The sequence below is a fragment of the Leucopleurus acutus genome, assembly GCF_964270905.1.
Source record: "Leucopleurus acutus genome assembly, chromosome: X".
NCBI classification, from domain to species: Eukaryota; Metazoa; Chordata; class Mammalia; order Artiodactyla; family Delphinidae; genus Leucopleurus; species Leucopleurus acutus.
The window spans coordinates 63,058,291-63,070,650 of NC_139148.1; the positions used below are offsets into that span (position 1 = coordinate 63,058,291).

Consider the following 12,360-nt stretch of genomic DNA (forward strand, 5'->3'; position numbering starts at 1 on the left):
TCTTTGAATCTAAACTGAGTCTCATGTAGACTCATGGATCGTATTTTTTTGTTTGTTTGTTTTTTTGTTTTTGTGTTACCATGTTATGTTAAGATATTTTTTCTTTTTTTATTGGGATGTAGTTGTTTTACAACGTTGTGTTAGTTTCTACTGTATAGCAAAGTGAAGTAGATAGAGTTCTCTGTGCTATACAGCAGGTTCTCATTAGTTATCTATTTTATACATATTAGTGTAAATATGTCAATCCCAATCTCCCAATTCATCCCATCCCCCCTTCCCCATCTTGGTGTCCATACGTTTGTTCTCTACATCTGTGTCTGTATTTCTGCCTTGCAAACTGGTTCATCTGTACTATTTTTCTAGATTCCACATATATGTGTTAGCATACGGTATTCATTTTTCTCTTTCTGACTTACTTCACTCTGTATGACACTCTCTAAGTCCATCCACATCTCTACAAATGACCCAATTTCATTCCTTTTTATGGCTGAGTAATATTCCATTGTATACATGTACCACATCTTCTTTACCCATTCCTCTGTTGATGGACATTTAGGTTGCTTCCATGACCTGGCTATTGTAAATAGTGCTGCAGTGAGCATTGCAGTGCATGTGTCTTTTTGAATTATGGTTTTCTCTGGGTATATGCCCAGTAGTGGGATTGCTGGGTCATATGGTAATTCTATGTTTAGTTTTTTAAGGATCTCCCTACTGTTCTCCATAGTGGCTGTATCAATTTACATTCCAGTCAAGAGTGTAAGAGGGTTCCCTTTTCTCCACACCCTCTCCAGCATTTGTTGTTTGTAGATTTTCTGATGATGCCCATTCTGACTGGTGTGAGGTGATATCTCATTGTAGTTTTGATTTGCATGTCTCTAATAATTAGTGATGTTGAGCATCTTTTCATATTCCTCTTGGCCATCTGTATGTCTTCTTTGGAGAAATGTCTATTTAGGTCTTCTGCCCATTTTTTGATTGGGTTGTTTGTTTTTTGATATTGAACTGCATGAGCTGTTTGTATATTTTGGAGATTAATCCTTTGTCCATAGATTGGTTTGCAACTATTTTCTCCCATTCTGAGGGTTGTCTTTTCATCTTGTTCATGGTTTCCTTTGCTGTGCAAAAGCTTTTAAGTTTCATTAGGTCCCATTTGTTTATTTCTGTTTTTATTTCCATTACTGTAGGAGGTGAGTCAGAAAAGGTCTTGCTGTGATTTATGTCAGAGTGTTCTTCCTATGTTTTCCTCTAAAGAGTTTTATAGTGTCCGGGTCTTAACATTTAGGTCTTTAAATGGATCGTGTTTTTAAATCCATTCTGCAACTCTCTCCCTTTTAATTGAGAGTTTAATCTATTTGCCTTTAAAATGATTGATGATAATATATTAGTTTGCCAGGGCTGCCTTAATTAAGTACTACAGACTAGGTGGTTTAGCCAACAGAAATGTATTTTCTCACAGTCCTAGAGGCTGTAAGTCTGAGGTCAAGGTGTTGGGAAAGTTGATGTATTTTTTCTGAGGTTTCTCCCATTGGCTTGTAGATGGCCATTTTTCTCCCTGGGTCTTCACCTGGCCTTCCCTCTATATATGTCTGTGCCCTAATCTCTTCTTACTAGGACACCAGTCATACTGGATTAGGGCATACTCTGATCATCTCATTTTAGCTTAATTACCACTTTAAAAACCATATCTCCAAATAAGGTCACATTCTCAGGTACTGGTGGTTGTGACACTTGAATATATGAATTTTGGGAGAACATAATTCAGTCTGTAACAGATAAGGGAGGACTTTTGCCATTTTGTCTTTTGTCATTTCTGATAATGGAACTGGAAAACAACTCCATTACTTCCCTATTTTATATTTAATTGATTTTTGTAGTGCACCATGTGCCTTTTCATTTCTTTTGTATATATTCTTAGCTATTTTCTTAGTTGTTACCCTTGGGATTATAATTAATATCTTAAACTTGTAACACACTAGTTTGAATTAATAATACCACTTTAACTTCAGTAATATACAGATTCTGCTCCTGTGCATCTACATGCCTCCCCATATATGTTTTATCACAAATTACATCTTATATATTGTGTGTCCATTAACATAGATTTATAATTATCATTTTATACATTTGTCTTTTAGATTATATAGGAAGAAAATAGAAGTTCCAAAACAAAAAGAGAACAATTTTGGCTTTTATATTTATTTATGCAGTTACTTTTACTAGTGTTCTTTACTTTATCATGTTGCTTGAGTTATTGTCCAGTGTTCTTTCATTTCAGCCTGAAGGACTCTTTTCAGCATTTCTTACAGGCAATTCTAACAGAGTGAACTCCCTCAGTGCTTACCTGGGAATGTCTTAATTTCTCCTTTTTTTGAAAGGATAGTTTCGCCAAGTATAGAAATCTTGGATGACAGGGTTTTTTTTTCTTTTTAGCACTTTAAATATGTCATCCCACTGCTTCTGAACCTTATGGTTGCTGATATGAAATTGGCTGTTAATCCTATTGAGTATCTCTTTGTACATAACAAGTTGCTTCTCTGTTGCGGCTTTCAAGAGTTTTCTTCTTGTTTTTGGCTTTCAAAGGTTTGAATATAGTTTCTCTCAGTATGGGTCTCTTTCAGTTTATCCTACTTGGAGTTCATTGAGCTTCTCAGTGTATCATTTCCTGTGTGTGGACTCAAAATAATACCTGACGTACCTTGGTTTCAGCCTGAAGAACTTCCCATAATATTTCTTATATGGTAGGTCTGCAGGGACTGGATCCTCTCAGTTTTTATCTAAGAGTATCTTCATTTCATCTTTACTTTTTATTTATAATATTTTAATTAATAGCCTATTTTTTGAACAATTTTAGGTTTACAGAAAAAAATTGAGAAAAAAAGAGTTCCCATATATCTCCCTCAGTCAACCCCCAGTTTTCCCTATTATTAACATCTTGCTCTATCGAAGTATAATTGTTAAAACTGATGAGCCAATATTGACACATTATTATTAACTGAAGTCCTCAGTTTACATTAGAGTTCACTCTTTATGTTATACATTCTATGGGTTTTGGCAAATGTATAATGACATGTATCCATCATGTATACCAATCTATCATCATATATACCAATATACTTTGTATCCTGCAACCTTTCTATAATTGCTTATTAATTCAAGGAGTTCTTTTGATTTTTCAGGATTTTCTACATAGACAATCATGTCATCTATGAAGTAAGATAATTTTGTTTCTTCTTTCTCGGTATATACACCTTTTATTTTCTTTTTCTTGTCTTATTGCATTATCTAGGACTTTCAGAATGATGTTGAAAAGTAATGGTGAGAGGGAATATCCTTGCCTTGTTCCTGATCTTAGTGGGAAACTGAGTTTCTCACCATCAAGTATGATGTTAACTGTAGGTTTTTTGTAAGATGTTCTTTATCAACTTGAAGAAGTTCCCCCATCCTAGTTTGCCGAGAGTTTTTATCATGAATGAGTGTTGGATTTTGTCAGATGTTTTTTCTGCATCTATTGATATGATTATGTGATTTTTCTTTTTTAGCCTGTTGATGTGATGGCTTACATATTAATTGATTTTTGAATGATGAACCAGATTTGCATACCTGAGATAAACCCTACTTATTGTAGTATATACACTGTTGTATTTCTTTGCTAATGTTTTATACAGGTTTTTGCATCTATGTTCACAAAAAATATTGATCTGCAGTTTTCTTTTCATATAATACCTATGTCTGGTTCTGGGATTAGGGTAATACTGGCCTCATAGAATGAATTAGGAAATACTCCCTCTGCTTCTGTTTTCTGGAATAGATTGTAGAGAACTGGTATAATATCTTCCTTAAATGTTTGAACCCATCTGGTCATGGTACTTTCTACTTGGGGAGGTTATTAATTATTGACTCAATTTCTTTAATAGATATAGGCCTATCCAGATTGTCTATTTCTCCTTGTGTGGGTTTTAGTAGACTGTGTCTTTCACATAATCAGTCCTTTTCATCTAGCTTATCAAATTCATGGGCATAGAGTTGTTAATAATATTCCTGTATTATCCTTTTAATGTCCATAGCATCAGTAGTGATAACCCCTATTTCATTTCTGAAACTTTGTAACATTTTTGTCTCCTCTCTTTTTTTCTTAGTTAACCTGACTAGAGGTGTATTAATTTTACTGAACTTTTCAAAGAACCAGTTATTTATTTTGTTGATTTTCTCTATTGAAGTCCCATTATCAGTTTCATTGATTTCTACTCTAATTTTTATTATTTCTTTTCTTCTTACTTTAGATTTAATTTGCTCTTTTTTTACCTAAAGTGCAAGCATATATGATTGATTTAAGGTATTTCTTCTTTCCTACTCTATGCATTCAATGCTACTGCTTTAACTGTATCCCACAAATTTTGATAAGTTTTGCTTTCATTTACATTTAGTTCAAAATATTTTTAAATTTCTCTTGAGATTTCTTCCTGAGTCATGTGTTATAGAAGTGTGCTGTTTAATCTCCAAGTGTTTTGGGGATTTTCCAGCTATCTTTCTGTTGTTGATTTCTGGTTTAATTCCATTGTGGTCTGAGAGCATACATTGTATGATTTCTGTTCTTTGAAATTTGTTAAGATGTGTTTTATGACCCAGAATGTGGTCTGTCTTGGTATATGTTCCACATCAACTTGAGGATAATCTGTCATTTGCTGTTGTAAGATGAAGTCGTCTGTAGATGTCAGTTATATCCAGTAGATCAATGGTGCTGTTGAGTTCATCTGTGTCTTTACCAACTTTCTGCCTACTTGATCTATTTCTGATAGAGGGCTGTTGAGGTCGCCAACTATATAGTCAACTCCTCTATTTCTCCTTGAAGTTCTGTCAGTTTTTGCCTCACATAGTTTGATGCTCTTTTGTTAGGCATATATACATTAAGAATCGTTATGTCTTGGAAAATTGACCCTTTATCATTATGTAATACCTCTCTTTATGTCTGATAATTTTCCTTACTCTGAAGTCTGCTTTGTCTAAAATTACTAAAGTGGGGCTTCCCTGGTGGTGCAGTGGTTGAGAGTCCACCTGCCGATGCAGGGGACATGGGTTTGTGCCCCGGTCTGGGAAGATCCCACATGCCGCAGAGTGGCTGGGCCCGTGAGCCATGGCTGCTGAGCCTGCACTTCTGGAGCCTGTGCTCTGCAATGGGAGAGGCCACAACAGTGAGAGGCCCGCGTACTGCAAAAAATAAAAATAAAAAATAAAAAAATAAAATTACTAAAGTGATTTCCTTTGATTATTGTTACTATGTTACTATGGTATATCTTTCTCCATTCTTTTACTTTTAGTCTTTATATTTAAAGTAGGTTTCTTGTAGACAGCACGTAGTTGTCTTATTTTTTGATCCATTCTGACAATCTGTTTTTTAATTGATGTATTTATACCTTTGATGTTTAAAGTAATTATTGATATAATTTTATTAATATTTACCATGTTTGTTACTGTTTTCTATTCATTACTCTTGTTCTTTATTCCTATTTTTATCTTACAGTCTTTTTCTGTCTTCTCTGGTTCTAATTAAGTATTTTTATATGACACCATTTTTTATCTTCCCTTAGTATATCAATAATCCTACTTTTTAATATTTTTAGTAGTTGCCCACTAAAGAGAGTTTGCAATATATATACATACACAACTAATCCAGGTCCACTTTCAAATAACACAATACCACTTCCCAGGTAGAATAATTACATTATTACAGAATATTTATAATTCCTACCCCCATCCCTTCCTTATAACATTGTTGCCATTCATATTACTTATCCATAAACCGTAATCATGGAATACATTATTTTTATTAACAAACTGTTACCCATTAGATCAGTTGAGAATAGAAGAAATAAAAGATTTTATTTTGCCTTCATTTATTCCTTCTCTAACACTCTTCCTTTATATAGATCCAGGTTTCTTATCTGTAGCATTTTACTTCTTTCTAAAGAACTTATTTTAACATTTCTTGCAAGGTGGGTCTATGGGTGACAAATTCCCTCAATTTTTCATCTAAGAAAGTCTTTATTTCTCCTTCATCTTTGAAGGACAATTTTGCTGGGTACGGATGGACTTCCGGGTTGGTAGTACTTTTCTTTTAACATTTTAAATATTTCATTCCATTCTTTTCTTGGCTTGCATAGTTTCTAAGGAGATGTCTGATACAACTCTTATCCTTGCTCCTTTATATGTAAGGTACTTTTCCCCTCTGGCTTCTTTCAAGATTTTTCCTTGATCTTCTGCAGTTTGAATATGAGATAACTAAGTGTAGATTTGTGGGTATTTATCCAGTTTTGTATTCTCTGAGCTTTTTTAATCTATGAGTTTGATGCCTTTCATTAATTTGGGGGGATTCTGTTGTCATTATTGCTTTAAATATTTCCTCGGCTCCTTTCTCTCTTTACCTTCTGATATTTCTATTATGGGTCTATTGCCCCTTTTGTAATTGTCCCATAGTTCTTAGATATTCTGTTCTTTTTTCTTTTTTTTCTTTTAGTTTTGGAAGTTTCTACTGATATTTCTTCAATCTTCATTGATGGTTTCCTCAGCCATGTCCAGTCATTGATGAGCCCATCAAAGGCATTCTTCATTTCTGTTATGATATTTTGGCTTTCTACCATTTCCTTTTGATATTTTTCTTACAGTTTCCATTTCTCTGCTAACATTATCCATCTATTCTTTCATGTTGTCCACTTTTTTCATAAGAGCAAGTAGTATATTTATCATAGTTTATTTATATTCCCAGTCTGATCATTTCTACATCTCTGCCATTTCTGAGTCTGGTTCTGATTCTTGCTCTGCCTTTTCAAACTTTTTTTGTCTTTTAGTATGACTTCTAATTTTTGTTTGAAAACTACACATGATGCACTAGTGAAAGGAACTGAGGTAAATAGGCCTTTAAAGTGAGGTTTTATTTTCATTTGGCTGTGTTTACTGTTTGCTGTAGCTGTTGGAAATTGAAGGCTAAACGTTCCTTGGCGTCCTTGATTTTGTCTGGCCTATTTTCCTTGGATTTCCCTATAGACTTCTTAGATATCATCTGAGATGCACAGTTCTTTCAGTTGTATTCCTCATATTATAATACAGAAGCCTTATTGATGTAGTGGCAAGGTGCTGGGGGACTAGAAGTGTTCTATAGTATTGTGATTAGGCTTAAGGTTTTATTTAGCCTGTGTTCCTGGGCTGTGCTCTACACAAGTGCTTCTCAATTTTGTTTTGTTTTGTTTTCCCCTTTACATGGGACAGGAAAGCTAGAGGGTTCTAGAATTGTGTATTTCCCTTCTCCAAGATTGGTTGGGCTCTGGTAATACCCCAGTAGGTTAGGCTCTGGTACAATAGTTTCTCTTGAGAGCAGGCTTTGTTAAGAAGAACAGAATGTTCTGGGCATATTTAAACATGACTCTTCTTCCCTTTCTCCTGCCAGAAGAAGAGGGGATTTTTCTGAAATCACTGTGAGACACTGATAGGGCTTCTGGTAATAAAAGTCATAAAAGTGTGGGAGTCTCTGCCAAGACTGGGCCCCTTTGGAATTTTGAACTCTCAAACTTGTCCCACTGAGCTTCCAACAGTTCATCAGTTTAAGTTCAGGTATTGCTATCCTAGTCCTAGTTCCCACAAAGTTTTCCTCTCCTGCATTTCTACTCTGGTAAATTGTACACAAGGTTTCCAGTTTCTCTAGATCCTCACCAACATTCATTATTTTCCATTTTATTGATAATAACCACCCTAATGAGTATGAAGTGATATCTCATTGTGGTTTTGATTTGTATTTCTCTAATGACTAGTGGTGTTGAGCATTTTTACATTTGCTTATTGGCCCTTTGTATATTAGGTTAGGGTATTTGTATATTACTTTGCCCATTTTGTAACTAGCTTGTTTGTTTATTTATTGTTGAGTTGTGGGTGTTTTATATATATTCTCGTTATTAATTCCTTATCAGATATGTGATTTGCAAATATTTTCTGCCATCCTCTAGATTTTCTTCACACTCTATTGACAGTGTCATTTGATGCATAAAAGATGTTAATTTTGATGAAGTTCAGTTAAACTATTCTCCCCTTTTTGCCTGGACTTTCATTGTCATATGTAAGAAATAACTGCAAAATCCAGTGTCATGAAGACTGTCTCCTATGTTTTCTTCTAAGACTTTTATGGTCGTCACTCCTATGTTTAGTTCTTTGATCTATTTTGAGTTAATTTTTGCATATGGCGTAAATTTAGGATCCAACTTAATTCTTTTGCATATGGATATCCAGTTTTCCTTGCAATATTTATTGAAAAGTCCTTTTTCCCCATTGAATGGTTGGTACTCTGGTCAAAAATCTGTCGTGGAGGACTTCCCTGGTGGTGCAGTGGTTGGGAGTCTGCCTGCCAATGCAGGCGACCTGGGTTCGAGCCCTGGTCTGGGAGGATCCCACATGCCACGGAGCAACTAAGCCTGTGTGCCACAACTACTGAGCCTGTGCTCTAGAGCCCCTGAGCCACAACTACTGAGACCACGTGCTGCAACTACTGAAGCCTGTGTGCCTAGGGCCTGTGCTCTGCAACAAGAGAAGCCACAGCAATGAGAAGCCCACACACCGCAACAAAGAGTAGCCCCTGCTCTCCATAACTAGAGAAAGCCTGCGTGCGGCAACGAAGACCCAACCCAGCCAAAAATAAATAAAGTAAATTTTTTTTTAAAAAAGAATATTTTATTTAAAAAAATCTGTTGTGGATATTCGAGGGTTTATTTCTGGGCTCTCTGTTCTATTCCATTGGTCTATATGTCTTTATGCAAGTACCATATTCTTTTTGGTTATTGTTGCTTTTTAGTAAGTTTTGAAATCAGGAAATGTGAGTCCTTCATATTTGTTTCTCATTTTCAAGATTTTTTTGGCTAATAGGAGTCTCTTGGGATTCCATATGAATTTTAAGATGGATTTTTCTATTTCTATAGAAAAAGTCACTGGGATTCTGATAAGGATTGCATTGAATCTGTGATCATTTTGGATGATATTGTCATCTTAACAATATTAAGTCTTCCAGTCCATGAACACAGGATTCTTTGCATTTATTTAGGTCTTTAATTTCTTGTAGCATCATTTTGTAACTTTATGTGTACAAGTCTTTTGCCTCCTTGCTTAAATTTATTAAGTATTTTATTCTTTTTGAAACTATTGGAAATGTAATTGTTTTCTTAATTTCTCTTTTGAATTGTTTGCTGTTCTTGTATAGAAGTGCAACTGAATTTTGCATGTTGATTTCATATCCTGAAATGTTCCTGAATTTGTTCATCAACTCTAACAGGATTTTTTGTGGATTCTTTAAGGTTTTCTGCACATAAGATAATGTCACCTGCAAAGAGAGATAATTCTTCCTTTTTATTTGGATGCCTTTTATTTCTTTGCTTGCTTAATTGCTCTGTCTAGAATTTCCAGTAATATGTTGAATAGAAGTGGCAAGCATGGGCATGTCTTAGAGGAAAAAGCTTACAGTCTTTCACTATTTAGTATGATGTTAGTTGTGGATATTTTTTTAACCTAAAACCAGGGAGAGTGGGGTCTGCTAATATTCCCCATCTGTCAAATCAACCGAGAATATATCTGCCCTAGGAAGCTGGAAAGGTAAGAACTGCCACTCAGTTGTCAAACCAACTATAACAGCTCTCCCACGATATGGATGTGTGCCAAAAAGGGGGACTGCACTCTTCACCAACTGTGCTGCCTATTTTGCAGAAGTTGTAGGTAGGGAAATGGGTGCTGCCCTGCTGCCACCACCCACTTGATATAGGCGTTCTATAACACAGAGCTGTGGAAAATGGGATCTGCCTATTTTCACCATCTGCCAAAACTACCCAGAAGAGCCGTTCCACTCTAAGTATCTGGGAGATATGGGAACTGCCTGACACTCAGCTCCCAAGCTTGCTTAAACAGTTCTTCCACAAGGCAGAGCTGTGGATATGAGTATAGTGCCTAGCTCTAATACCAAGGCTTCCCACTGTTCTTACTTATTTTCAATAGATTTTGTTGAATGAATACTTCTCAGTCTGTTGTAAACCCTTTGATCAATCTCTGGAACATTTGAATGATTGTACTTACTAATACTGACAAATTTAATAGTTGTCTCTCCAGGGAAGAGACTTTCATAAGGTCCTCACATTGGCATTTTGGATGGGTTCTTACTATCTTGATGGTATCTTTGACACACAAAACTTTTAATTTGATTAAGTCAAACTTATCTCTTAAAATTTTCTTGCTTGTGCCTCTTACATCATATCTAAGAGGGCTTTGCCTAACTCAAGATTACAGAGGTGTACTCCTGTGCTTTCTTCTAGTTGTTTTAAAGTTTAATTTCTTATGATTCAGTCTTTGATCCATTTTGAGTTAGTTTTTGTGTATGGTGTGAGATAGGAGTCCAAATTTATCATTTTTCTTTTGGATATCCAATTTTCCCATCACCATATGTTGTAAATGCTATTACATGAGTCTTATAATTCATGAATACATATGGGATATTTTCCATTTATTTACCTCTTCTTTAATTTATTTTAGCAATGACCAGGGATTAAGCCTGGACCCCCGGCAGTGGAAGCACAGAGTCCTAACCACTGGACCACCAAGAATTCCCTTTAGCAGTGTTTTTTAGTTTTCAATCTACACAGCTTATACTTCTCTTGTTAAAGTTATTCTTAAATATTTTATTCTTAAATCTGTGTGAATAGGAATAAATTAGGAGAATGGGATTAACATATAAAAAGAAAAAATCTATTGTGAATGGAATTGATCTTTTACTTTCATTTTCAGATTGTTCCTTGCTTGTACATAGAAATAAAATTTATTTCTATATGTTGAACCTTGTATTACTTTTCTATCTAGCGTAACAAATTTCCACAAACTTAATGGCTTAAAACAACACCCTTTTATTTCACAGTCAGAAGTCTCGGTACAGTGTGGCTGGCTCAATTGTGTTCTCTTATTAGGATCTCACAAGGCCAAAATCAAGGTGCTGGCAGGGCTGCATTCCTTTCTGGAGATTCTGGGAAATAATTTACTCCCAAGCTCATTCAGGTTTTGGCAGAAATCATTTCTTCCTTAGACTTTCTATGTGACCTTTCCATCTTAAAGCCAACAATGGTGGTTTGAGTACTTCTTGTGTTTCAAACCCCTCTGACTATTCTTCCATCAGCCAGAAAAAAATTCTCTGCTTTTAAGGGCTTATGAGATTACACTGGGTCTGCCAAGATAATCTAAAATAATCTCCCTATTTTAAAGCCAAATGACTAGTAACTTTAATTATATCAGCAATGTCCCTTTTGCAATGTAATGTAACATTCACAGGTGTAATTCCAGGAGGTGAAGATCATGGAGGCCAGAATTCTACCTACCACAATCTTGTTTCTTGCAAATTTGCTGAACTTATTTATTAGTTCTAGTAGTGCTTTAGTGGATTCCTTAGAATTTTCTCTATATAAGATCATGTTGTCTGCAAATGGAGATGGTTTCACTTTTCCTTTTCCAATTTGGATGCCTTTTATTTATTATTTTGTCTAATTGCCCTGGCTATAACATCTAGGACAATGTTGAATAAAAGTAGTGGGAGGAGATATCCTTATCTTGTTCCTAATATTAGGAAGAAAATATTTAGTCTCTCTCCATTTAGTGTGATGTTAGCTGAAGGTTTTTCATAGATGCCCTTTATTAGGTTGTGGAAGTTCCCTTTTATTCCTAGGTTTTTTTTAGGATTTTTATCATGAATGAGTACTGTATTTTGTCCATTGCCTTTTCTAAATTTATGAAGATGATCATGTGGGTTTTGTTCTTTATTCTATTAATATAATGTATTACATCATTTTGTTTTTGTGTTCCTAGGATAAATTCCACTTGGTCATGATATAATGATTGCTAGTGTTTTGTTGAGAATTTTGCATTTATATTCATAGTATTATTTCTTCTTTAACTGTTTGGTAGAATTCATCATTGAAGCCATCGGGCCTGGGGTTTTCTTTGTGGAAAGATTTATAACTACTCATTCAATTTCCTTATTTGTTACCCATCTGATTTTGTTTAGAGAGATTGTATCAAGTACAGTGGCCCAGTAGTATACTTTAACTGGCATTGTTGCTGATCTGGCCCACTGGAGATGAGCTGAATACAATTGTCATTGTTAACTTACGTGGTTGAACAGTTAGAATAGTTTCTTATGTTGGTGCTTTGGAAATCATGTCAGATATAGTCTGTTTGTAAATCATTTAATTTTAACGAGTAGTTTTAAAATTTAACAATGCCTACTAGCCTTTTTTATCAGAAACCTTATAAACCCTTTCTTAAAAATCAAAAATGCCTAACAATCCTTAATTTTAATGT

The 12,360-nt window shown here is 34.9% G+C and overlaps 1 protein-coding gene across 2 annotated transcripts in view; it reads left to right on the forward strand.

Moving 5' to 3' along the window:
* CHIC1 (cysteine rich hydrophobic domain 1) overlaps window positions 1–12,360 on the forward strand; it is a gene marked incomplete at both ends in the record, with an annotated part of 35,360 nt that overhangs the window by 20,421 nt on the left and 2,579 nt on the right. The window lies entirely within an intron of this gene.